Source organism: Macaca mulatta, chromosome 12, assembly GCF_049350105.2.
Source record: "Macaca mulatta isolate MMU2019108-1 chromosome 12, T2T-MMU8v2.0, whole genome shotgun sequence".
In the NCBI taxonomy this organism is placed as follows: Eukaryota; Metazoa; Chordata; class Mammalia; order Primates; family Cercopithecidae; genus Macaca; species Macaca mulatta.
Genome location: NC_133417.1, coordinates 43,441,902 through 43,468,761, shown reverse-complemented (window position 1 = coordinate 43,468,761; position 26,860 = coordinate 43,441,902). Strand labels below are relative to the sequence as shown.

The 26,860-nt window shown below is 40.5% G+C and overlaps 1 long non-coding RNA gene across 1 annotated transcript; it reads right to left on the bottom strand.

Moving 5' to 3' along the window:
* Positions 1 to 2,745: 2,745 nt before the first annotated feature.
* On the bottom strand, positions 2,746 to 20,515 carry LOC144333565 (uncharacterized). The gene is made up of 3 exons (XR_013402320.1): positions 18,573 to 20,515; positions 16,138 to 16,629; positions 2,746 to 2,964 (listed from the first exon to the last, which is right to left on the bottom strand). It is a non-coding gene; the product is annotated as an uncharacterized LOC144333565 (long non-coding RNA).
* Between the last annotated feature and the right edge of the window lie 6,345 nt (positions 20,516 to 26,860).

The window sequence follows — 26,860 nt, the reverse complement described above, 5'->3', positions numbered from 1 at the left end:
TAGGATTCAACAATTTCTAGATTTGAAGCTATAAAATTAATATTCCAGACCCTTGAATTTTAAAATTTATTTCTTCCTTGACCTGGAACTGAATCATTTTCTACAAGTGCCCATCTAAAATGTTAGAGTAATGCTCTCACACAAGAACTCTGAATGCATACAGCCATGCATACATTAATGGGTTCTCATTATTTCTCAGGGAAATCAATAATTCTCTTTTCTAGTCGGATTTTTATAACAGCAAACAAGATTTACTAGGAGTATGATCGGCCCACAAAGCCTTATCTCTGCCAGTGAAAATTTCCAGTAAAAATAAAAATGTGGAAAATATTTTTGCTCCCCCTGCCCACCAACTTCACAGTAAGTCGAGGAGGAGGCACCACTTTTCTGATAGCGCCCACTTCACTTCATTTAAAGATAACAAATGAGAGAGGCGCTATCCTAATTGGAATCAGTGGACTGAAGGATTAATTATTTTCCCTGGAGCTGACTCTCCCCACCCCATCGGAGGCAGATTTTCCTCTGGGAACACTCCTGCATTACTGATGATACCACCTCGTACAGCGAAACAGCAGCAGTCGTCACTCTACAGGTTGAAATGCTCAGAGCCTAGGGTTCTAGTGAAACTTGATTCCTGAGTGTCATGGGAGAGGAACTGAACTGGAGTAGGATTAAGGAAAACTAAATCTAGTCTTGGCTTCACCATGAGACTTTGCTGAGTCTCAGATTCCTTATTTTAGAGATGGGAATGAGGATCTTTGTTCTACAAATCTCAAGGGGTCTTCATAAGACAAGGTTCATGAAAGTTCTTTGAGGGTGAAGCACTATAAAAATTAATAAACTCTGTGTTAGAGAATGTGGAACAATCTGCTCAGCATTTATTACAACTTCTTTCTAGGATGGCTTTCTGCATTACAGAGCCTAGAAAGTTAAAAACATTTCTCAACCTTGCAACTTGGCAGTCTGGGTGTGACTTGGATTTTGCCAATTATACACATTTATGAGAGACTTGAGTATGAAATTGGATTAATTGACTAGTTTTGCTGGTGCCAATCATAACAGAAGTAGCACAGTTCAGCAGCTGGCAGCAATAGAGGCAGCCTCTAGGCTCGGAAGGCAGTTTTCTGATTATGGTTGAAGCAGCAGCTCCCTTGTCAGCCTGGCTCTTGGTGCAGCGTTGGGAATCATTACTGGAAGTTGAATCTATAGTTAGTTCCCTTAGTCTTTCAAATGATTCTGTCAATTGTTTAATATTCTGCTACATAGCCTGCCTTAAGCTAACTAGAGCCAAAGGTAGTTCTGTTTTCTTTAAGTGCAAGCATCAAGGAAAGAGATGATTTCAGACAGAGGTAGAAACAGGTCTTCAGATCAATGTTTAGGAGATGTTAAAAAAAAATCTGTGTGAGGCCAGGCACGGTGGCTTATGCCTATAATCCAAGCACTTTGGGAAGCAGAGGTGGGAGGATTGCTTGAGTCCTGAAGTTCAAAACCAGCCTGTGCAACACAAGGAGAGCCCATCTCTACCAAAAATTTAAAAATCAGCCAGGAGTGGTGGCTCATTCCTGTAGTCCCAGCTACTTGGGAAGCTGAGGTGAGAGGGATGGCTTGAGCCCAGGAGGTCAAGGCTGCAGTGAGTTGTGATCATGCCACTGCACTCCAGCGTTGGCAACAGAGCAAGACCTTGTCTTAAAAAAAAAAAAGAAAGAAAGAAAAATGGGGCTGGGCGCAGTGACTCACACCTGTAATCCCAGCACTTTGGGAGGCCAAGGTAGGTGGATCACGAAGTCATGAGTTCAAGACCAGCCTTGCCAACATGGTGAAACTCCCTCTCTACTAAAAATACAAAAATTAGCTGGACGTGGTGGCAGGTGCCTGTAGGCCCAGCTACTTGGGAGGCTGAGGCAGGATACTCGCTTGAACCCAGGGGGCAGAGGTTGCAATGAGTGAAGATCGTGCCATTGCACTCCAACCTGGGCAACAGAGTGAGACTCCATCTCAAAAACAAAAAAAAAATTGTGTGGTTGAAACACAATGTCTCAGAACAGACAGGCAGGAGTAGATTGAGGAGATGATTTGTGGACAAATGATGAAGAATCGTGTATGTCACACTGAACATATTACACTCTTATTTTGTAGCTAATGGAGAGAAACACATTTTCTGAATGATCAGCCAGGATAAGCTAGGAAGAGAGAACAAGCCCAGAATTGTAGTGGTTTTAAACAGTGATGGGTTATTTCTTACTTATTCTGCATGTCTGATACTATTAGACCTTAGCTCAGTTTCATTTGACTTTACTCCAGGACCCACTGATAGAGCGACTTCTACTTGAAATATTGCTGGTCTCGTGGGAGAGGGAAAGAAAACCTAGAAGACTCCATGCAGGTGCTTATAGCTTTTGTTCAGATATGTCCCAGGATACAAAATTCCCATTGCATTGACCAAAGCAATTCACACAGCTAAGCCTGACACTGGAGCAGAGTAGAATATCCTCCCAGAAGGATGAGCAGAAACAGTTTTGAACAATAATACAGTGTGCCATACTCTGGAAAAGCTGTGGAGAATAAATTGGAGGTGTATCATGAAGCCTTATTCATTCATCCCACAATGCTGAACACTTGTTATATACTGCACATTCTGTTGTGCTCAGCAGCAGCGATGGAGTGGTGAATAAAACAAACAAGCCCTTTGACTTTATGGAGTTTTAGGATAATACTTATTATGTAGCACACACTATTATAAATACATTTACATGCATCACCTCATTTAATCATCATACTAATATGATCTCTTGTTTATAGCTCCATAAAGTGAGGCTTAGAGACATAAAATAGTTTGACCAAGACTAGACAGAATATGGCAGGTCAGATCTGAACCCAGGCAGTGTGACTCCTAAGCTTCATGTACTAAACCTTCACGGTAAATCATCACTCAGCTGAATACTGCTCGGGAGGGGTGGTGAACACCTGTGGCATGGAGGTGAGGAGGAAAGAGCATCAAGAGATATTAATAGTCAGCAAGGAGAAATGCCTCGACTTGATTACAGAATAGATGAGAGTAGTGAGAGACAGACGTCTAAGCTGAATTAGGAAACTTGGCAAATGAGTGACTAGTTTAACCTTTACCTAATATAAGTTATTCAGAAGAAGCCTATTTACAATGGAAGATAGCGAACATGGTTTTGAAATATTTTTGAGGCACACAGATAAATTTTGGAAAAACCAGTTTGAAGCCCAGGAAAGAAAAGTGAGAAATAGAAATCCAGGGAACCATGGCTTTGTAGACTTTTTATTGATATGAAGTAGGAGAGACTGTATCCTATGTATAGATTTGCTTAAAATGGTCAGATTGCCAATTCTAAAGTTCTGCAGCCAGAGGAAAATGTCCATTTGTACAAATCAGGGAGTAGCTTGGTGGATTGTCGCTTTAGGAGATTGGGGGACATTTTTCAGGTGATGCTCAATTTGGAAGTTACTCTCTTTTCAAAACTCATCCACTAATAGGCAGCTGGATCAGATCCTTTCCTGAGTACGGATTAAGAGAGAATAAACCTTTTTATGTTTTGTAGTTGCATGGATCTTACTGTAGCTAAGAAGAGCAGAAGTAAGTAGAAAGACATAAAGAACTGACACATACTCTGTACTTAATGTCAGAGCTAGACAGCTATTCTCTACATCTGGAAGACTAGTCCTGTTATAAGGAAGTAAATACTTGAGTGCATAAAAGTCTGAAATATAAACCAGTTTGGGTACCAAATATAATCATCAAATGCAGAGCCAGAACTGGGGTCTGACAGTTTGGAAAGGGACCAATCCCATTGAGCCACCTTTGATGACAGTTTTCCCCGCTGTCCTCATTGGTGTGAATCTGGGTTACTCCTAGAAGGGACTGAGGGTTCAGTTTTTCTAAAGCTGGGCATCTGATGTTATGGCTCTGTGCAGTTGCTGGTGTTCTGGTTCGGAAACCCTAATTTTTCTTTGTGCCCTAACTTCTCCATGTTCTGGAAAGAGTCCTTTTCAGTCATGCACATGTAAGGTAAGGACCCAAATATTGCCTTTAGGGAAGCTTTGCATGCAGCAAATATAACCACTTAAGACTAAAATATTAAGGAAACTATGTAGCAAAGTTTAAGTTGAATATTTTAGACGTGTGTCCCTGAAGTATTAAATAAATTCTTCATCCTAAAACAGGACTAGCTTGTCCTGTGCTTGAAAATCGTGAGTTATAGCTGGGTGCAGTGGTTCACACCTGTAATCCCAGCACTTTGAGAGGCCAAGGCAGGCGGATCAAAAGGTCTGGAGTTTGAGACCAGCCTGACCAATATGGTGAAACTTTGTCTCTACTAAAAATACTAAAATTAGCCGGGTGTGGTGGTGGGCACCTATAGTCCCAGCTACTCGGGAGGCTGAGGCAGGATAATCGCTTGAATCCGGGAGGCAGAGGTTGCAGTGAGCTGAGATCACACCACTGCACTCCAGCGTGGGTGACAGAGCAAGACTCCATCTCAAAAAAATAAAATAAAATAAAATAAAATAAAATAAATAAATAAAATTATGAGTTGTGATTGAGAGATGCCAATAAATTATCTCCACCTGTTCTCTGCCCTGGAGGACCTCTGAGCTGGAGGACCAAAGACAATGGGGAGGGCGAGACTGCTCTTTGGCACCTTGCTCTGGGGATGGGATTTGTGATTTCCATGTGAGCTGCTGCACAGTTGAATGAACAAGCCTGGGAAATGCCAAGAAAAGTGGGTTTCTTGGTGTGTTCCTGAGATGCAGGCATTTTGAGTCATCCCTATCATATGGCTACAGGTCAGGACCGAGATGACAAGGGCCCTCTCAAAAGACTGAATGAGATTGGTCCTCCTGATAGCAGTTGTAAGTTTCAGTTTGTGTTGTACTTCTGCTCTCCCCAAGTATATATAGTCAGGTCTATTTAAAAGTCACATCATGGTGCATCTCAGTTGTGCTGGGAGGGTTACCAAGAGCGCTGTTTGTCTCCCTAAGCTAATGGGATTTTAGCAGCAGTCCCCGTCAGAGAACAGATGTGACCAGCAGAGTAGCCATCCCCTGAGGGAAGCAGCAACACAGGTCCGTGGGAGATGTTGGGCCATGTTTCAATTTGTGCAGAGGCTCACTGTACTTGGGCTAGAGGCAGCCTGGCTTTTTTTTGGTGGGAGGAACCCTTATCTCCAATCTTGTTCAGTGATGGCCCCTGATGCCTTTTATTTCACATCAAGAAAGTAGTCAATAAACTTCCTCTGTGTCTCCATCTTGTCCTCTCTCTCTAAGGACACGAAAAGGGCTCTGAGATCAGATTTTCAGTTCCCCAAGAGGTATCCTTTAGTTCAGCTCATCCACTCCAACCCCAACCATCCCTAATCCACCCCTTCTCTTTTAAAGTGAATGTCAATCAAACACCCCTATAAAGGAACGTACTTGAAAATGTGACCATTTGAATAACTTTATTTATTTATTTATTTACGGACAGGGTCTCAATTTGTCACCCAGACTGGAGTTTAGTGGCATGATCATGGCTCACTTCAACCTCTGCCTCCCAGGCTTAAGTGATTCTCCTGCCTCAGCCTCCCAAGCAGCTGGGATCACAGGTGTGTGCTACTATGCCTGGCTAATTTTCTTCTTCGTTGTCTTTTTTTTTTTTTTTTTTTTTTTGGTAGAAATGGGGTCTTACTATGTCACCTAGGATGGTCTCAAACTCCCAGGCTCAAGCGATACACCGGCCTCAGCCTTCCAAAGTGCTGGGATTACACACATGAGCCGCTGCACCTGGCCCTGGACAACATTTTAAATGGCAAAATAAAGTTGTGGAGTCCTGACTCCTCATCCTGAAAGAACTCGAGATTTCTTTACTAATTCTTCCTTCTCTTATTATTCTAAGTTAGTGTTCTTTTTCTTGGTTCTCAAAGTATGAGAACACTTTGCATTCAATAATTTGTCACAAAGTACCTGGACTGCTGTGTGACACCTCTAGATTTCAAGTCAAACCATAAACATTGTGTCATGAGACACAGCATCCAGAACAAAAACAGCTCAAATGGAACATTGAAGTTATCTTCCAGGCAGCAGCTTTCCATCATATCTGAAATTTGAGGTTTATTCAAACTAAAACTATTGTTAAAAATTATTTGAGCTTTTCTACCCATTTCAGTCAATATGCTTGCTTTTTCCTCCAGGTACTCATGTGTACCTCCCTATTTGCTTTTCAACAGGGTGAGGTCTGGAGAATCAAGCAGGGAAGTATAATATAAGACATTTTGGTTAAGGATCAGAAAGCCTGGACTTTAGACCCCATGCTGGTGGCTTTTCAATATTTGACTTTGAACACATCAGTTAAACCTCCTATTTTTAATTTACCTTTATGTAAAAGTAGTATTATTGCAATGGCATAAGAAAAAAGATATAAGGCAAAAGAGCATCAAAATTGTTAAGTGCTTGCTAATGAAAGATGCTGACTCTCTTCCTATGGTGTTTTACTGCTTGCTACAATCCATGGACCACTTCTTTTCTCTTTCTCTCTTTCTTTCTTTCTTTCTTTCTTTCTTTCTTTCTTTCTTTCTTTCTTTCTTTCTTTCTTTCTTTCTTTCCTTTTCTTTCTTTCTTTCTTTCCTTTTCTTTCTTTCTTTCTTTCTTTCTTTCTTTCTTTCTTTCTTTCTTTCTTTCTTTCTTTCCTTCTTTCTTTTTCTTTCTTTCTTCATCTTTCTTTCTTTCTCTCTCTTTCTCTTTCTTTCTTTCTTTCTTTCCTTCTTTCTTTCTTTCTTTCTTTCTTTCTTTCTTTCTTTCGTTCATTCGTTCGTTCTTTTTCTTTTGACATGGCTCTCGCTCTGTCACCCAGACTGGACTGCAGTGGTGTGATCTCTGTTCACTGCAACCTCCAACTCCTGGGCTCAAGCGATCCTCCCATCTCAGCCTCCTGAGTAGCTGGGATTACAGGTGCCTGCCACCATGCCTGGCTAATTTTTTTTTGTATTTTTAGTAGAGACGGGGTTTCCCCATGTTGCCCAGGCTGGTTTCAAACTCCTGGGCTCAAGCGATCCACTGTTCTCGACCTCCCAGAATGCTAAGATTAAAGGTATGAACCAGTGCGCCCAGCCGTGGGAACACTTCTGATGGCAGGAATTTGGACTTTATTTCAATGGAAACTTCACAGAGTCCTGAAAGTAGTTGACCTTTATATGATTTGGTGTAAACATGAAAAAAAGAAGTGCACACAATAAATATTTAACTTTCAAGTTGTACTTTTCTTTTGATGTTTATTACAATTTCGAAGACAAAATGTTTAGATAGTGCTTTATCCTGGGTTCCCAGGAGGTACAGTGTGAGGCAATATGTATGTGCTAATGTTGATTAGAGAATACAGTTCCAAGGAGGCAGAAATAAGGAGGAGTGAGGAGGCAGGAAGGAACTGTCAGCATGCTGGCTGCCATGTGCTGGATCCCAAGGGACGCTCGTCGGAGCAGGTTCCAGCTGGACTGGGACTCGGGTCTAGGGGAGAAAGAAGAATGTATTTCTTCTCCCTTTCCATGTCTCACGGACCAAAAGTTTGCCTCTTCGGTTTGTGTTGACTGCCCTGTACTTCCAGTTGACCTCTGAATAGTTCAAGTATCTCCCAACTCTTCAGCAAGACACTTCGGCGAGGTCTGAGCACCATCATGTTGCTCCTGTGCGAACTCAGACAGAGTTGCAGCAGCTGCTGGGGCCAAAAAAGAGCCAGAAAGCCCCAGTGGGAGGCAAAGCCACCAGGACATTCGGTTGTGCTTAAGGGGTGTCAGTTCAGAACATCCTTAGAATTTACTTCGGGATTACTTTATTTTGCCAAGATGTAGCCCATATGTATTTATGTGTCTCCATTATTCTTCATAAGATAGTCATTGGGTAATCCATCAAAATGTACATAGGACATTCAAAAAACCACATACTGTCTGAAATATCCAGAAATATTACAGAGCGTCATGGAATACTTTTCCTGTCACCCCTAAAAAATAAATTTTCCCTGCTTGATACTCTACAGCTGGAGGTTTTCTGTGCCCTCGGTCAGAAGATGTGAACTTTCAGATAGTGCTAAGGAGGTGGTTCTAGATATTTCTTTAGGGTTAACCATGTAACCAGGCCAAACTTCTAGTGCTGGCTGTAAGGCAAAACCGTGACGGTGGCTTTTCCTTTTCCACTCTCAAATGTTGTTTTTGAGAACAATTCTCTCACCTTCCCCGTCAGTCAGGCCCCTCGACTCCCAAAATTCTCACCCTGCTCTGTGAGCAAGCTTGAACTCCATCCAGCTTTGACTTCTCCAGAAAGCAAGTCCATATGTGCAGACAGTAGCACTTTTCCATCCTGTCATTCAGTTATTTCATTTATTCACTTATTCATTAATTTATCAAACATATTATCAAGCATCTGCTTTGTACCAGGGACCCTCTTATGCTTTGGAGATAGTGATGAACGGGCAACTCCTAGCTCTTGTGGTGCCACACTCTAATGACGGCAGGAGATAATAGGAAGGTTAGCTAATATTTTAAAGTTCAGATTGTGATAAGGGATACAAGAGAAATAAAACAGTGTTATGAAATAGATTCAGTGTTGTACAGCCTAGAAATCTAAACTTGACTTATTTATTTGTGACTCACACTGGTTTTAACGTCTTGCTGTGACTATAAGAGCATTACCAGCTGGGCATGGTGGCTCATGCTTGTAATCTTGGCCCTTTGGGAGGCTGAAGAGGGCTAATCATGAGCCCAGGAGTTCAAAACCAACCTAGGCAACATGGCACTCACTTCTACTAAAAATAATAAATAAAACAAATTCATCAGGCATGGTAGCATGCTCCTATAGTCCCAGCTATTTTGGAGACTGATGTGGGAGGATCACCTGAGCTTGGGAAGTTTAGGCTGCAGTAAGCCAAGATCACGCCATTGCACTCCAGCCTGGGTGATAGAAGCGAGACCCTGTGTCAAAAAATAAAATAATTAAAAAAAAAAAAAGCACCACCCTGTGAACTCCTTTAGCGCCTCAAGAGGATATTTCATTTTTGCATCTTCAGTGTGTTCCTAAGTATTCATTTAAGTGTTGAATGTTAACAGAGACAAAATATTATTAGTCCAACAAATATATCTTCTTGAGTAGTGGTGGGATGTAATTTGAAGCATAAGGAGCCTTCTGCTAACACCCCCTCCCACCTCACATGATACCTGCAGATTCTGCCCAGGAATGTTCTATAGGTGGTATCCTATAGTAGAAGTTCAATGGCTTTGAAAGAATTCGGCCTGTCCACTTTCAGTGAGAGTTCTTCCTTTTATTATTAGACCTAGATTCAATATATTGGAAATAAAGACTGTCACAACCAAACTCCAAATTAACTCAATTTTTAGGCTTATTTTTCACCCTTTGAGTGGAAAAACTAAAATTGTTTTTCTTCTGCTCTCAACCACATTAACAATGAATCAGCACAGAAGACTTCTGTGACCAAATATGTGGGGGGCTTTCCCCACAAAAAGCAAGCAGTCAACTCTGCAGCAGACACCACTGGCTGCCGTCTAGTTCAACTCAATTCTGACACTGCCTACCTGGAAATAGCATTAGAACGCAGAGTGAGATCTCAGTCCCTAAGACTACCCCACCCTGCCCCCAGCTTCTGATGCCAATTGCTAACCCCACGTTGTTATTCTTGTGCTTCTGACCGGCTGGCTATGAATCAGAGGTCTCGTGACGTCCCACCCCTTAGATTTGAATAATGTGTGAGAATAGCTCACGGAACACAGGGAAACACATTTACTGGTTTATCAGAAAAGATACAGATGAAGAATTACACAGGGCAAGGTATGGGGAGAGGTGTGGAGCTTCCAAGGCTCACCACCCTCCGGGGCTCATCATCCTCCAGGAACCTCCATGTGTTCAGCTACCTGAAAGCTCCCTGTCTTCTTGGGCCTTTTATGGAGCTTCATTGGATAGGCATGATTGACAACAGTGTAGAAATGAGATATGATAAAAAGGGTATGACAACTAATAGGTTGAGTGAGGAACCCAGCAAGGCCTGTCTGTTCAGATTTTTCTTGGCCTCTCTATGCAGCATTCTTTCCTCCCAGGTATAGGGGAGGGCTCCTTCTGAAATGGGGGTCTTATGATCTACAATCACACAAGCTAAGTCATAAAATTTCTTTTTGGATAGGTGGGGGAAGATTAGAGTCCTGCTTTGGAGGAAAACAAAGGAGCAGGTGAAACGAAGGCAGGAGAAAATCAGAGAGAAAGCTTCTATTTTCTGAGGCCGATTTCTCAGGCTCAAATCACCCCAACATTATAGGAAAAGCCTATAACAAGGGCTATGGGAGTTATGAGCCAGGAAGGATGAAAACCTATATGTATATATAGGTTTATATATAATATATAATATATATAATATATTATATAATACATAGGCTAATATATAATATAGGCTAATATATTATTCTCTTTCCTTTAATTATATATAATAATATATAATTATTATTATATATTAGCCTCTATTATATATAATAATTATATGGGCTAATATATAATAATTATATTATATATAATATATAATATAACATATTTGATATTATTATAATATATAATATAACATATATTATATATAAAATATGTGTTATATATAATATATAATATAGCATATATATAATATATAATATATATGTAATAATATCACACACCCCAGTGGACTCCTTACACTCTCAAAGGAAAGAGAATAGACAGAAGAAAAGGCAGAAAAATACAACCAGACAAAAGCTTTAGAAATCTTCCTTCTTTTACTGTATCCACACATTACTGGTCAGAATAGGCCAGCTTATGCTATAGTAATAAATACTCTCAAAATCTCGGTAGCCTAATGTAACAGAGGTCTCTTGTTCATACAAAGTCTGCTGTGGGTCCAAATAACTCTCTAGAACACCTTCCCTCCAGTGTTACTCAGCCATGCAAGCTGTACATTTCAACACAAGTTCAGTTCAGGTGCCATGGTGGCTTGTCTATGCATTGGCCTGGAAATGACACACGTCATCTCCAGTCACAGTCCCTGAGCCAGAACCAGTCTTGTAACCCTGCCTACCTGTGCAGGTGCTGAAAAATATGAGGAAGCAACTGAGATGTCTGAGGAACACCACTGCCTTTCCCACACTAGTCACTAAGGGTATCAAGGAAAGAACACTAAAAGCATGGAAGTGTTCATGGGTCCATGAGCTTGGTCTTTGTCTGCCTTACTCTCCTACCAACACCAAGAACAGGGATCCTGGGAGGTTCTTACCCAGTTTTACAGAGCAGTTAGAATCAGTTGGCAATAACGCCTGGAGACTTGTCTCACTATCTCTGAGATTCTGGCCACCACTCGCCGTCCCATCCGTGGCTATGGTTATAATAATCTCTCCTTAAAGTTGTAATTTCCAAGTGATAGCTTACCCCAAATATCAATGCTCCCCCCAAACAGTCTAAAATACTTTCATGACAGATTCTGAAAATAGGGCCAAAAACACATTTGGGCCAGGCACGGTGGCTCATGCCTATAATCCCAGCACTTTGGGAGGCTGAGGTGGACGGATCACTTGAGGTCAGGAGTTCGAGATCAGCCTGGCCAATGTGGTGAAACTCCATCTCTACTAAAAAGCATACAAATTAGTTAGATGTGGTGGCATGTGCCTGTAGTCCCAGCTACCCAAGAGAATTGCCTGAACCCGGGAGGCAGAGGTTGCAGTGAGCAGAGATCGCACCACTGCACTCTGGCCTGGGCAACAGAGCGAGCCTCCATCTCAAAAATGAATAAATAAATAAACACACACATTTGCAAATAACCTGGTTCGATCATTTGGTGACATGGTTATAGACATAAACACTTTGATTTTTAAAAAATTTTGTTCAAAGTCAGAGGAGAGACTGTCAGATGCTATTTAATATTCCCCTTGGAAAACAAGAGGTTGGCATCTGGTTTCCCACAGATTCTTTGGTGTCACAAACAGGTTCTGCAAACTACAAAAGACCTTCCGCAGGGTCCTGCCCTTGTGGCTAAGGGAAAAGAAAGAAACTCTGTGTGTGTGTGTGTGTGTGTGTGTGTGTGTGTGTGTATGTGTGTGCACGCGCGTGTGTTTGAATATGGACAACTAGCATCACAATTTCATACTTTTGTCATTTCACCAACAACAAAACTGTGGATGATAAGTCCTAACTGGAAACCTCTGGAAAAGAAAGGGGATAGGGAGAGGTAGAGGGAGAAAGTATGTTCCTTCTCAAGATAGTGCCCACCAGAATTTTAATAGATACCTATTTTTCCATTCTTAGAGATCTCTCATTCACTCATCCATTCAACAAATATTAAGGACCAATCCCGGTAAAAAGCACTGAGGAATCAGTGACCAGTAACATTAACACAGCCCTGGCGCAGTCTGGTATGGGCGACAGATAGTGTACAAATAACCACATAAACAAATATGTAACCTGCAGTCATGAGCCTATGCTTGTTTGTTCTCAGGGCTGTTTTCTGCTCCTTCCCTGCTCTGCTATTATTTCCTTTGCCTTCTGTCTTTCTGGTAGGTTCAGTCAACAGAAGACATTGGCAGGAAATTAGAGGGGAGGAGGAAGGGAAAAGCCAAGGGATGTTTTTCTCCTTCACTACTTCTCCCCCCATCACCCACCAGGCTTTCTCCAGCTCTCGGGTTCTGATGACACCACCTCTCCCCCTCATCCCCTCCAGTGCCAGGGATGGCAGTGGCTTCCATCAATTGTTTCCCACATGCCCAGCACCTCTATAGCCAATTCCTTCATGGATTTCCTTCCTGGGCAATCACATAACAATAAAACCTGTGTTGAGGGCCAAAGAGGAAAAGTATGTTGTGAAGAGAGAACAATCAAAGATCTGTCATAGTCTTTATGAGTGAAAAAAGCTTCTCTGAGAAAGAGATATTTAAGCTCAGATAGGAGGAACGAATCAAAGTCAAATAGGCAAAGAATGTGGTTAAAAGCTTGATAGAAGATAGGACAGCACAGGTAAAGGCCCTGAGTCAGAGGAGCTTAGAGCCAAGAAGGAACTGAAGTAAGCATAATGTTACCAGGGTGCAGCTTGCAAGGAGAGAGTGGGTTATAGAATGGAACGGCAGTTAGGAAGAGGCTGGATCATGCAGGTCCTGTAGGCCATGTTTAAGACTTTGGTAGCTATCATGAGGATAATGGGTAGCAACTAGACAGCTTTAAACAAAAGAATGGTAAGATAGATATGCATTGTTAAAATGATCACTGTATAAAGTGCAAAGGCTATGATAGAAGTGGGTGAGAATGGATGTAAAGAAACCAGACAGGATGTACTGCAGGAACCCAGGCAAAAGCGGACAGCAGCCTGAGCAAAGGATAGTGGTATCAGAAATGGAAAAAGATGGATGGACTCAAGGGATATTTAGGAAATAAATCAGTAAGCCTTGGCAATTGATTAGTTAAGTAAGAGTGATGGAGAGAGGGATGTCAAGGATGACTCTAGGGTTTGGCTTTTCCAGGTAGGTGGATGGATGGTGGTGCCATCCACCAAGACAGGAGAAGCTGAAGGAGGAATGGGCTGTGCGTGCATGTATGGAGTGAGGAGGTGATGGATCATAAGTGTGGTTTTCTCATGTTGAATTCAAAGTGACTTAGAGATATCCAAATGCATTTGTCTCTCCTAGGCACCTAGATAAATGGGGCTAGAGCTCTGTGGCATGTTGGATTTTTGTTTCCAATTCTTCACTCACTTGCAATAGAATTTTACACTCACAGTCTTTGCCATGTAACTTTGCAGTGCCTCTTACTAGTGGGAGGAGTGTGTTTCCCCACCTGTTGATTTTAAATTTGGCCCTGAAACTTACTTTGGTCGGTAGATCAGTGGCCAAGATGCAAACGGAGACTTTTAACATGCTTTCATGTTTGGCTTGTCCTCTTGTGATCTTTCATGAGAAGAGCATGCTTTAGCAGGCCACTGCCCCTCCAGCCCATGTCTTAGAATTAAGATGCGCTGTTGACCCAAACACAACCTGGAGCTTGGGTCTGGCCTAATCCAGCTGAGCAGTGCCCTGCCTAGCTGATCTGCAGACCTGTGAGCATTGTCATAAACCACTAAGCTTCTGAAGCTATTCGTTCTGCAGCAGAAACCAAGGAATATAGCTCAAAGGAAAGGACCAGACAAGGACATACTTTTGTGAGTCACTGATGTGGAAATGGTAACTACAACTTGTGTCATAAATGAGACCTTTCAGGCATCAGAGCCATTACACGATTTTAAAAGAAATCCACTTTGGATAGGGCTGGGCGAACTTTTCTTTGACCATCCCTCTGTCCTCTGAGCCAGGTAGTGCATCTCATCTGAATACCTTTAACCCTCTCTTGCATGGCACTGCAGTCGGGCCTGCTAATCAAAGCCTCAGGCTTCAAACTTGTGTCACTGCCTGCACACCCAAACTCTGTCTTCTACCCATCTTATGGCTTAGACATCTATGGCGCATTCTGATTTGGTATGTCTTTGAGTAACGATGACTTATGCCTCTTGAACATTTGCTTTTTAAATGTAAATTTCAATGCCCTTGGGCCAAAGCTAGGTAGATATCAGGCTATGTGGAGTTAACACCTTTGCCAAAGAAAGCCTCTGTCTACATCACAAGGGTGACTGCCTGCAGCCATCAATGTAGAACATCATTCAACTTTCTCGAAATGCCAGTGAGAGGACTCGAAACAAGATCTTTTTTTTTTTTTTAGTATTTTTATTTTTATAAGTTCTGAGGTACATGTGCAGGATGTGCAGGTTTCTTACATAAATGTGTGCCATGGTGGGTTGCTGCACCTATCAACCCATCACATAGGTATTAAGCCCAGCGTGCATTAGCTATTTTTCCTAATGCTCTCCTTCACCCAACACCACCCCAACAGGCCCCAGTGTGTGTTGTTCCCCTCCCAAAACAGGAACCTTTCGAAGACTCCATTTAGATTCCTTGATAGGAAAAAGAAAAGGTGGAAATCTATATTATGTATGTTGATTCCTGGTTCCTCCAATTAAGGAATCTACATGGTCGCTCCAGTTTAGAGTTATCTCAGATTCTCATCCTTTCTTCCTGTCTCCTCATTATTTTTTCTTTCTCTCTTTTTCATTTCTCTCTCTCCACTCAGGCTGCATTCATTTAAGCTCTCTTTGCTTAGGTTTGAATAAAATGAGCATATTGAAATATTTAGATGATTTCTTTTCCCCTTTCCCTGTGCTAATTCTTTAGCCAATTCACTACCGTAATAGAAGTTTATTTTCATTTTTCCCATTTCTCTGTTCTGTGTGTTTGAAGAATTCTCTCGCATATTCATTACATCTGGTAATCTAACTCTCTCTATTCCGTAAATGATTCCCTTCATCTTTCAGGGGATATCGAATGAATTTTTTTTCCTTCCCTGTTTGAAATCAATCTGCAGTGATATTTGAGTTCTATGCAGGTCTAGTGGAAAAGATGAGGAAAAAACTCACAGCATCCACATCCCTGGTGGTTACCATTCAAGCCTCTTCACTAAGTGTTTTAAAGAGCACCCAGGCAGGAGTTAGAAGGCCTGAATTCCAGCTCCAGCTCTTACACTGGGTAGCTGCGTCACCCTAGATTGTATTCTCCTTATCGTTTTTGTTTCATTTTGTTTGGAGATGGGGATCTCACCCTGTAACTCAGCTGGAGGGCAGTGGCGTGAATCATAGCTCACTGCAGCCTCCAACTCCTGGGCTCAAGTGATCCTCCCGCCTCAGTCTCCCAAGTAGCTAGGACTACAGGCACAATTTTTAAATTTTTTGTGGAGATGGGTGTCTTTCTATGTTGCCTAGGCTGGTCTTGAACTCCTGGTCTCTAACAATCCTCTCACCTCAGGCCCTGGAGTTGCTGGGATTTTCAGATGTGAGCCACCATGCCTGCCCCTTCTTCCCTGCCTTTAAAATGATGATAATATTATGCTAATTACCTTACCTGACGACCTAATTAATCTGAGTAAGAAATATTTTAAATATGATTAAACATTTAAAGCTGTAGCAGTTAGGAATATATTTGGTAGTAGAAAAAAACTAACTCACAGTAACTTTAATAGTTGGGGTTATTTTTCTCTTAGAACAAGAATAAAGTAAGTGATTACTTGGGTGGGTTCAGTGGATCAACATTCTTTGTCTTCATCAGAAGAGCAAAAATTGCCCCAGAACATACTCCTAACAGATTTGCACTTGTTTGTCATGGCTGGAAGTCATAGGGCCACACTTAGCTCGAGAGAGACTGGAAAAGTGAGTATTTGGAGGTCAGTGGGTGGTAAAAAGAAGGGTGTTGAAAATAATTTGGGGATCATCATTTAGAATTATCTGCCTAGGGAAGTGTTGAATTAAAATCATATTAATTAATACACCTACAACCTTCCTTTGGAGGGAGATGCAGTGTTTCCAGAGGCCTCAAACTTCATTTTCTCAGAGAAAGTAGAAGCCCAAGAGGAGAGCCAAGTGCCTGCTGTGCCTTTTCCTTGGGGCTGTATCTTCCCTAGCTCTAGATTGCTGGTCCAAGGGATCAGGCCACTCAGTTGACTTCGTCAATGGAAATTCTCAACACGTAATGCTCCTCTTCCACTGGGAGATGTTTCAACCTGCCAATAGAAGTGCAGACTCTCAAGTCATGGGGCACAGGTGGAATTCTGACTCTTCTCTTTTCTAACTGTTGATCTCGGACAAGTTTATGGTTAAAACATTCACATTGCTTATTTGAAAATGAGAATAACAATGCTACTTATCTCTTTTCTATGGCAGGGAGGATTAAATGGAAAGCAGTAAATAGAGCGGCTACCATATGTAACCACTCAGTAAATGGTAGCTGCTATTATTAACATTAGTAGTTGCTATGGACTGAATCTCTGTGGCCCCCCAAAATTGATACGTTGAAACCTAATCCCCAATGTGATGGTATTTAGAGGTAGGGCTTTTGGAAGTGATTAGGTCATGAAGGTGAGGCCCTCATAAATGGGGTAATCACAGTTTATAAAAAGAGACTCTCGCCGGGCGCGGTGGCTCACGCCTGTAATTCCAGCACTTTGGGAGACCGAGGCAGGCAGATCACGAGGTCAGGAGATCGAGACCATCCTGGCTAACACAGTGAAACCCGTCTCTACTAAAAATACAAAAAATTAGCCGGGCGTGGTGGCGGGCGCTCGTAGTCCCAGCTACTTGGGAGGCTGAGGCAGGAGAATGGCGTGAACCCAGGAGGCGGAGCTTGCAGTGAGCCTAGATGGCGCCACTGCACTCCAGCCTGGGCGACAGAGTGAGGCTCCGTCTCAAGAAAAAAAAAAAAAAAAAAAGGTACTCTCGAGAGACCCCTTGTCCTTCAACCCTGTGAGAACACAGTAAGAAGATGGCTGTCTGTGAACCGGAAAGCAGGCCCAGGCCCTCACCATACACAGAATCTGCAGGCACCTCAGCCTTGGACCTCTCAGCCTCCAGAACCGTGAAAAATAAATGTTTGTTGTTAAAGCAACCCCGTCCAGGATATTTTTGTTATAACAGTCCAAACAGACTAACGCAGTAACCCTAAACAGTAGCACTTTTTAAATGTACAGATTTTCCAACTCTATGTCAACATTACTCCAAAAGGTTAGTTAACAAAAAAAATTATATGAATAATGATTTCTTTCTATTTGCATCTAAAATTAAACCACATGAGCTTATTGGAATTCATCCTAGAATCTCTGTAATTGTTAGTGTTTGAATGATAAGCTCTCCCATACATTTACTAAAGTTTGTAAAGAAAACTCTGCCATTCCAGAGTATGATGCTCTGTCCCCGTGACGTATCTAGTAAGTTCATTACTTGTCTGTAGTAGTCTCTTGTCAAATTCAATTTGCAAAGACAAAAGCATCATAGCCATTTCTTTTAATCTTGTTTGTAATATTGCTCATTAAATAGAAGATATATTATGCCAGATCTTGCTCATTTCAAAGCAAATTATAGAAGGTGACTAAATTGTGCACCAAGAGAAAGAGTCTAGTGTTTTACCAGCAAGGCCACAAAATCAACATTTGCTTTTTGACAAGCCGAGAGATCCAAAAGAATCTTGATGAACCTTAATGCTGTCTGTCATATACTACAATGTTCATAAATTATTTCTTTGTGAAAGAATGACTAATTATTATGCCTATATGGGGATCATTTGCATATTCAAGCTCAAGTGTTTTATGGAAAAAAGAATGTCGGCTTGTTGTGAGGGCAAACTCCTTCCCTCCAAATTAAAATACTTCTTTTTACACACGGTTACATTAGGCTTGCTATTGAAACCCAGAGAGAGAGAAAATATAATTCAGGAACTCAGTCCAAATCTATTTTCCCATTTCCAAGAAAAAGGAAAACAGTATATTTTTCATGTATTTTAGACTAAATTTTTGAAAAGTGTGCCATTCTGCTGCCATTGTTCATAGGGGAAAATGATCCGGATACAATTGGCCTAATCAACTCTTAATCTGAGAACATAAGTGGATGATTATACCTAGTGTTACCCACACAAGCAGCTGCTGACATCAGGGTCCTTTTGAAAATGCTGCACCTGAGATTGATGCCAGGTAGATGGCACTGGGGATTTCAGACTCCAGAATTGAAAAGAAGCTGAGCATCTGGTGGATCCATCCGCTGAGCCAAAAGGCTGCTCTCTACAGATGAATGAGTGTTAAGACAGCTGTCCTTCCTAGACCATGAGCAGCTGCTGGCCAGGGTTGCTGCCTGCCAAAAGGGTGGAGTTGGGAGAAACCAGGAGTCAACCACAGCTACCACAGTCTAATGAGTTAGTTTGACACCAGGGACATATTAGGAGGACTTGCTGCTGCCACAGGCTTGCACACGACTCTTCTCAACTGCAGGAGAAAACCAATATGATGCCAGGCTATAAGAAGCAGCATCACCATCAACCCGGTCACATTCTACTTATAGCCCACTCCCTCTGATAGCATAAAGCTAGACCTGCCCTGGGCTGCTGGTAGGATAAAGCTAGACCTGCCCTGCACTGCCAACAAAGTCTTCCTGAAAGCCATACATGGCATGCAGAGGAGAAATATGGAACATCTAAGTGAATATGGAGGAGAGGGCATTTCTGAAAGACACTCATGAGTCAGGCCCACAGGCTTAAAATACAGTGATACTTGCACTGGTTTCTTACAGCTGTTGTGACTTAGAACAACAGACATTTTTTCTCCCATGGTTCTGGAGGCTGAAAGTCTGAAATCAATGTGTTTTCAGGGCCGTGCTCTCTCTGAAGTCTGTAAGGAAGAATCTTTCTTTGCCTCTTCCAGCTTCTGGTGGTTTCTGACATCCCCTGGTTTGTGGGAGCCTAAATTCAGTCTCTGCCTCCTTCTTCATTCATATGGCCCCCTCCCTGGGTCTCTGTGTGTTTCTCATAGTCTTCTTATGATGTCACCAGTTATTGGAGGGTGGACCTACCCTACTCCAGTATGACCTCATCTTAATTTGATTAGGTCTGCAAAGTCCGTATCTCCAAATAAGATCACATTTACCGGCACGGGGAGTTAGAACTTTAACATATCTTTTTAGTGAACACAATTCACACCACAACATGGGCACATGAAGAGGGAATAGGAAGTGTCTAGATGAATGTAGGGGAGAGGTATTTTCCTTCTCTATATTCACTTAGACAGAAAGAATATCATGAATCAAGCCGAAGGGCTTGAAACGCCGCGGTGCTTCTGCAGAAAAACAGCAATGCCTCACTCCTCACTCCCGCAGGGTGCTTTACTTCCCCTGTGGTAAGACCAGCAACACTTAATGATTATTTGCGCCTTGTACGGGTAGAAGGGTCACTTGTGTAAGTATAACACATCAGCCCACCCCTAAAATTTGCAGGGCTCAGGATAAGAACACAAATGGAGACCCAAGTAGCATATGTCCAGTTATTTCAAAGTTATATTTCATGCTACAAATTGTTAAGCCAAATATGGTCTGTTCTCCTATTTTGACAAATACACCTTCATTACTACAAATTTTTTATAGGAATTGGAAAGCTGTGGTTTTTATTTAACTGAAAGTTGGCAAAATATCAGATGATCTGTCTGGGTATTCTGTTGAAAGGCTGGTGATGCTAGGATGAGAAATAAAATAAAGACATACAAAATTCATAAATTAATTATTTCACAGAATTTACTGTCTTGCCTTTATTTCAGAAAATGCACTAATTATGTTGTTGTTGCCAGGGGCAATGGCTCACGCCTGTAATCCCAGGACTTTGGGAGGCCGAGTCGGGTGTATCACCTGAGGTCGGAGTTCGAGACCAGCCTGGCCAGCATGGTGAAACCCCATCTCTACTAAAAATACAAAAAATTAGCCGGGCCTGATGGCACATGCCTGTAGTTCCAGCTACTTGGGAGGCTGCGGCAAAAGAATCACTTGAACCTGGGAGGCAGAGGTTGCAGTGAGTTGAAACCGCGCCATTGCACTCTAGCCTGGGAGTCAAAAGCAAAACTCCATCTAAAAAAAAAAAAAAAAAAGGCCGGGCGCGGTGGCTCAAGCCTGTAATCCCAGCACTTTGGGAAGCCGAGAGGGGCGGATCACGAGGTCAGAAGATCGAGACCATCCTGGCTAACACGATGAAACCCCGTCTCTACTAAAAAATACAAAAAACTAGCCGGGCGAGGTGGCGGGCGCCTGTAGTCCCAGCTACTCGGGAGGCTGAGGCAGGAGAATGGCGTAAACCCAGGAGGCGGAGCTTGCAGTGAGCTGAGATCCGGCCACTGCACTCCAGCCTGGGCGACAGAGCGAGACTCCGTCTCAAAAAAAAAAAAAAAAAAAAAAAAAATTGTTATCAAGCTTTTCACATAATTCATATTTTATAGATAGTATTGCCAAATTAGACCAAATTGTTTGCTATTGTTCTTAGGTAGTTTTTAGAAACTTTAATCTTGAGAAATTTTGCTTTGCCAAGGCAAAAGCAACTGATATTTTCATCAAAATGCTTAAAGCAATACTTAGAATCAGATATGAACCATGAGTTTTATAGATCATGTTCAAACATTATAATTCATTTATATGTGAAAATTTACCATTATCACAGAAAGAGCTATAATACATTTAATTTCATCATAAAAAATGCTGTCACTTATATAACAGTTTTGACATTATATAAAAGAGTATAAAAAGCCATTTTACCTTTTTTAAGTTCTTATTTCAATTATTTCAATACTGGGGTAATTACTAAAAAACTAAAAATAGTAGCATTTTATAAGATTTGTTTAAATCTCTCTCTAATCAGGACTATATCTGAATCTATACAAGCTAGAAAAGAGTCTTCTTAAAAATTAGTTTCAGGATTATTTGCACACATTATTTGTTGCTCCTTAGAGTCATTTTTGTTTCCAACTTCTAATTTTCTTATATTTTATTGATATGTCATTTTTTGTTGTGTAACTCACATGTAGTTTCTATTACTTATAAAATACATTTTATAATTAAAATACTATGATATGTTATATACATATAATTGCATGTGTGTTAAATCTTTTAAAAGTAAAACAAGACTAAATTTGTTTAGGGTTTTGTAAACTTTTTCTAGCATTATTAATGTATCCATCCATTTATACCAAATAACTGTGCACAAATTATACTAATTATAAAATTTATACTAATTATAAATTACTTTGATTTTCTGTGATGACTACAATTTTCTTTTCGAGCATCTTTTGCACCACTCTCTTGGTGCAACTTGTATTTCTTTATGTGTCCAAGAGATGCTGTAAGGTTTAATCAAAACATTTCATATTTTAAACGAACCAGAAAATATTACATATAATCTATATACTATTCCCAATAATGTCATGGATAAGGGCACAGTAAAGGCCATGCCTCCTAGTAATGAGCACAAAAGAATTACACAAAAGAGTGCCAAGTACAAAGATAGATTTGGAGCAAATTCTTGGCTTGTGCACCTTTTCCTTTATCAGCTATGTTAGCATCATTTTCGGAGGCTTGTCATTGATAACTTTTATTTTGAAAGAGAGATCTGTTAAAGAATACAAAATTATAGCCAGATAGGAGAAATAAGTTCTAGTGTTCTATAGTACTGCAGGATGATTATAGTTAAAAATTATAGTTTCAAATAGCTAAAAGGAAAACATTGAACGTTCCCAACATAAAGAAATGACAAATGTTTGGGATGATGAATATGCTAATGACCCTGTTCTGATCACTCTGCATTACATGTATTGAAGCATCACTACATACCCCAGGAATATGTACAATTATTATTTGTCCATTAAAAATATAAAACAACATTTAAAAAACAAAGAAAAGCTGTTTTTAATATTTGTGTTTTATTGATTTTTATTACTGTTCATATAAAATTAAAACTTAAGAATTCTAGCTTTCAATGTCCTTTTGTTTGCTAATGTAAACAGGTGATATCAAATTTCTGGCATTAGATAGATATGTAATATATATTATTCATATTACATATGATATAATGTATATATGTACTGTATATTATATATTTTATATGTGTGTGTATTTATACACTTATTGAATTATTATATATTACTAAATGTTCCTCAGTTACCATGTGCACTGTAGCACAGTGTTAATTCATGGGTTCTTCCTGAATCACAAATTAGAACACGAAGAGAAATAAGAAAATGGATGCTGAACACTACTATGAAAAGATACTTTGTTAGACAAAAATCTGGAGCACGCATAATATCAGAGAGGGAAGATTGGGTAAATTAACTAAATTGCCTTTTCTCTTATCAAGTGGTCCTGCCACCCAAATCCTCCTCAAACTCCAAATTAGTGTCTGTTTCCAAAGTTGGCAGTGACTAAACCCACAAATCTTCAAGTAACTATTCCTTCAAGGATGTAGGGTATATAATTTGGCATCTCAGAGACTTGATGATGTGGGTCCTCTAACATACAGAGCCCAAGGCAGAAGCCCCTCCTACCCAGAGCTTAGGGCAATGCTGCAAAAAGTCAGTTCCTTGGAACTGGGACTTTTTTCAGTATAGCTCATGGCTCACTGACTCAGTATCATAGGAACTTAATGGAAAAAAGTGGCCATTCTAAACATATTAATGAAATAGGACCTCTCCACAGCATATGAGTATGCATATACATAACTACACTGGTAAAGTGAGTTTTAAAAGTTCATGTGCATACTTAATTAAAATCACTTTGTGATGATGATGGTGATATAAATAATAATTTTTAAAAAGACAAGCGGAAGAACGGCAGCTACTGCTTTTCAGATAATTCCTACGTACCAAATATTGTGCTACATACTTTCTGCAAATTATCTCATTTACATTTATTATCCTTATTGTACAGCTGAAGAAACGGAGAACCAGAGAAGTTGTGTGACTTATACAAAGTCACATAGCTGATAAGTATTAGGAGCAGATTTGGATCACAGGTTAGTCTGACTATATAAAGTTCATGTTCTTAACCATTGTATTCTTGCACAGTATTTAATTTGACAGAATAAGACAACATGAATCATGATTCTATTTTCCTCTATATTTTAATTATTAAAATGAAAATCATTCACAAGTAATAAAAGACAACATTCTCATGTTAAAAGATTCAAGAAACACAAAACTATAGAAGTCAAAAAAAAACAAAAACAAAAAACTAAGGTCTTCTTGTACCTTTCACTAGAATTCTTTTCTTTTTTCCAGGTAACCACTGGATGTAGCTTAGTATATATAGACATATGTATAGCTTCCTTTACATAAATTAAGCAAAAAAGATTATATATTATTCTGTGACTTGCTTTTTTTAAAATGTAGTAATGTGCCATGAGATATTTTTACATTTGAATCTCTACATGTATTTCATTGGTTTCACTGGCCCAGCATTTTAACTATTCCTGTAGTTCTGGAATTTAGACAATATCTGCTTTTTGCTTTTAAAAAGTGCTGCACCAAATAGCCTTATATATATGCCTTGGTGTGTACATTGCCTTTGAATAAGATTTGAATTGCTAGGTTACAAAGTATACTCCTTTTCAACATTTTGGTACAAATTTTGGTTGCATCTGCCAAATTGCCTTCTAACACTACTTATTTATACTCACACCAAGAGCATACATAACTTTTTCTGCCATGGGAGATAATTTTATTTAAGGGGGTATATTTGGAACTCCGTAGCTAAACCACCACTAACTGTATCCAAATGGTGACCAAAGTTTATACAAATCTGTTTAAAACATCCAGCAATGAGTGGATAAATGAACAATAAACTATTTTTCCATAAGCAGAGGTACATCTCTCCCTGAATAAATTTTTGCTACAACATACTGTCTGCAACTTTTTCTTCCTCATGAGAAACAAAACCATGAATCAATTGCACATTCAATGTAAGTTAGGTTTTTTCAGGTTTTGGGGTGATGACGATAAAACCTGCATTAGTACTGTGCTTTTAATTTTCAAGCTACTTTTATAAATCTCAAATCCTCCATGAAGTCATAGGATTTTTAAATATAAAAAAAATCTGATAAAGTTTTATTGGATTTGGTTGTGTATAAAGGTAGATACTGAACTTTCTCCAGGTTGGAATGTGACCTCAAGAGCGGGGACTCTTGTGTTTTGCTCATCATAGTCTGCTCGTGTCTTTGCACTGTGTTTAACATTTAGGTGACAAGTAAATGAAGTAAAAGAGCCTGGTTCAAGCTTTCCCTTGGTAGAATAGGAAACAGTGCTAGAGAGTTTGAGTTACTTAAGTAAGGACATGAAGTTTATTAATGGCGTAATCGGAAGTCTTGGCAGCCACGGTTTGCTGTGCTTTGCTGTTGCTCACAGCTTTGGTCACATGTGGCTCTTCACTCACAGCCGAAATGTGCCTTGATCAATTGGTTCTTAAAACTGAGTGCTCCTCTGAGTATACTTTTTACTGTGTGCTGAATGCAAAGTAGCTATTTGGTCCAATTTTCTCCCCTAATTTACAATCATCTCCCCCACCAAAAACCACCGCCACTGTTTCATCTGGTAACATAAGTAGAGAAAGTACACACTCTGTCTGTCTAGGCATCCAACTGGATTTCCCTGTAGTCTCATTTGGCACGCTTCATTGTTTTACAGCTTCTCTCCTCTCCCTTACCACAGTGCTTTCAATTTTCTTTCTGGCATTTCATGCAGATTAGAAAAGACTACATACACAGACCTGAAATTCCTAATTTATTTAGCCAAGGAGTCTGACATTAAGGGAAGCCAGGCAGCAGTATGGAGCAGAATCAGATACAGCCTGTTTAGGAGAGCTTCTCTCTGCAACTTGGACTCACAGATGGTGCACAGCTGTTGGTGACACTCTCTGACCTGGTTAGTAATCCTGAGCAGAAAACACCTTGAATACTTGCCTTCTCACTGACTTTTAAACTTGGGACTTCCATTGCCCAGTGTACAATAATTCTGACAATCCTGGCATTCTTGTTTAGAAGGTTCAGACTGAGCTGGTTCTGGAGCCAAATGCATCATCATATAGGCCACACCCTTCTCTGAGGAAGGAAAGCAGCATCTGTGCCTGACAGCCCTAGCACTGTGTCTCTGACCCTGTCTTCCGGTGATCTAGAGGGCTTAATCTTTTTTCTTTTTTTTTTTTTTCCGAGAAGGAATCTCGCTCTGTTGCCAGGCTGGAGTGCAGTGGTGGTATCTCAGCTTACTGCAACCTCCACCTCCCAGGTTCAAGTGATTCTCCTATCTCAGCCTCCCAAGTAGGTGGGACTACAGGCACACGCCACCACACCCAGCTAATTTTTGTATTTTTAGTAGAGACGGGGTTTCACTGTGTTGGCCAGGATGGTCTTGATCTCCTAACCTCGTGATCCGCCCACCTCTGCCTCCCAAAGTACTGGGATTAAAGGCGTGAGCCACCATGCCCAGCCAAGGGCTTAATCTTTACACTTCCCAAGTGCTAAAGCAGAGGACCAGGCTCAGTGACACCTACAATTATGATAAAGGCATGGCCTCTGGCCTAGAAAGGAACATTTTGGTAGGTAGACTAGGTCATGTCTTCAAATAATAGGACAAACCAGTACATGATCAACATCTTAAGAGAGAAGTTCTAAGCATTCTAAGAGAAAATAATTAATTCTATCCAAGGTGGCTGAGGAAAAGACAAGCCTAGAGGCCAGAGAAAGTATTTGTTAGCCCATTACCACATGCCCACACCCAAACAACCAACATGGTCTACTCACACCATCTCTTTCAGGGTATTCGAATAGTGCTTTCTACTCACCGCTAGCTAAGCTCAAAGGGATGCTCCAAGTTAAAAAGAACAAGTTCTTCCAAGGGAACATGCTACAAACTCATTCACAGTTCAGTCACAGGAAGACTCCAGCACTCGGACCAGTATTATCTCCAGGAGTTAAGAAAAGATGTCAGCAATTCAAGCCAATTCAAATTACTTATTATAGGTTGAGCATTTATTTAGCAAAATCATGGTTTCTCTAAAATGGCACTGTCCCTGTCATTGATTTCATAGTGATTTGTTATATAGTTGGGTTGCTGTGGCTTTTAGCATGGCCCTAAACATATCTAGTAATTTTGTAGTTAAAATATATATAAGGTAGAATATATAAAATATGCATATATTTTAACATATATATGTTTACATTACATATTTTATACATGTACATATATACATATTATATATACACACATATATATAGATAGATATAATAGGTTAAAATCCCATAGAGAAGCAAAGAGAAACTAACGGTGTTCATGAATTATCTATTTATAAAATACCTCAAGGGCTGGGTGCCGTGGCTCACACCTGTAATCCCAGTACTTTGGGAGGCTGAGGCAGGTGGATCATGATGTCAGGAGTTCGAGACCAGCCTGGCCAGCA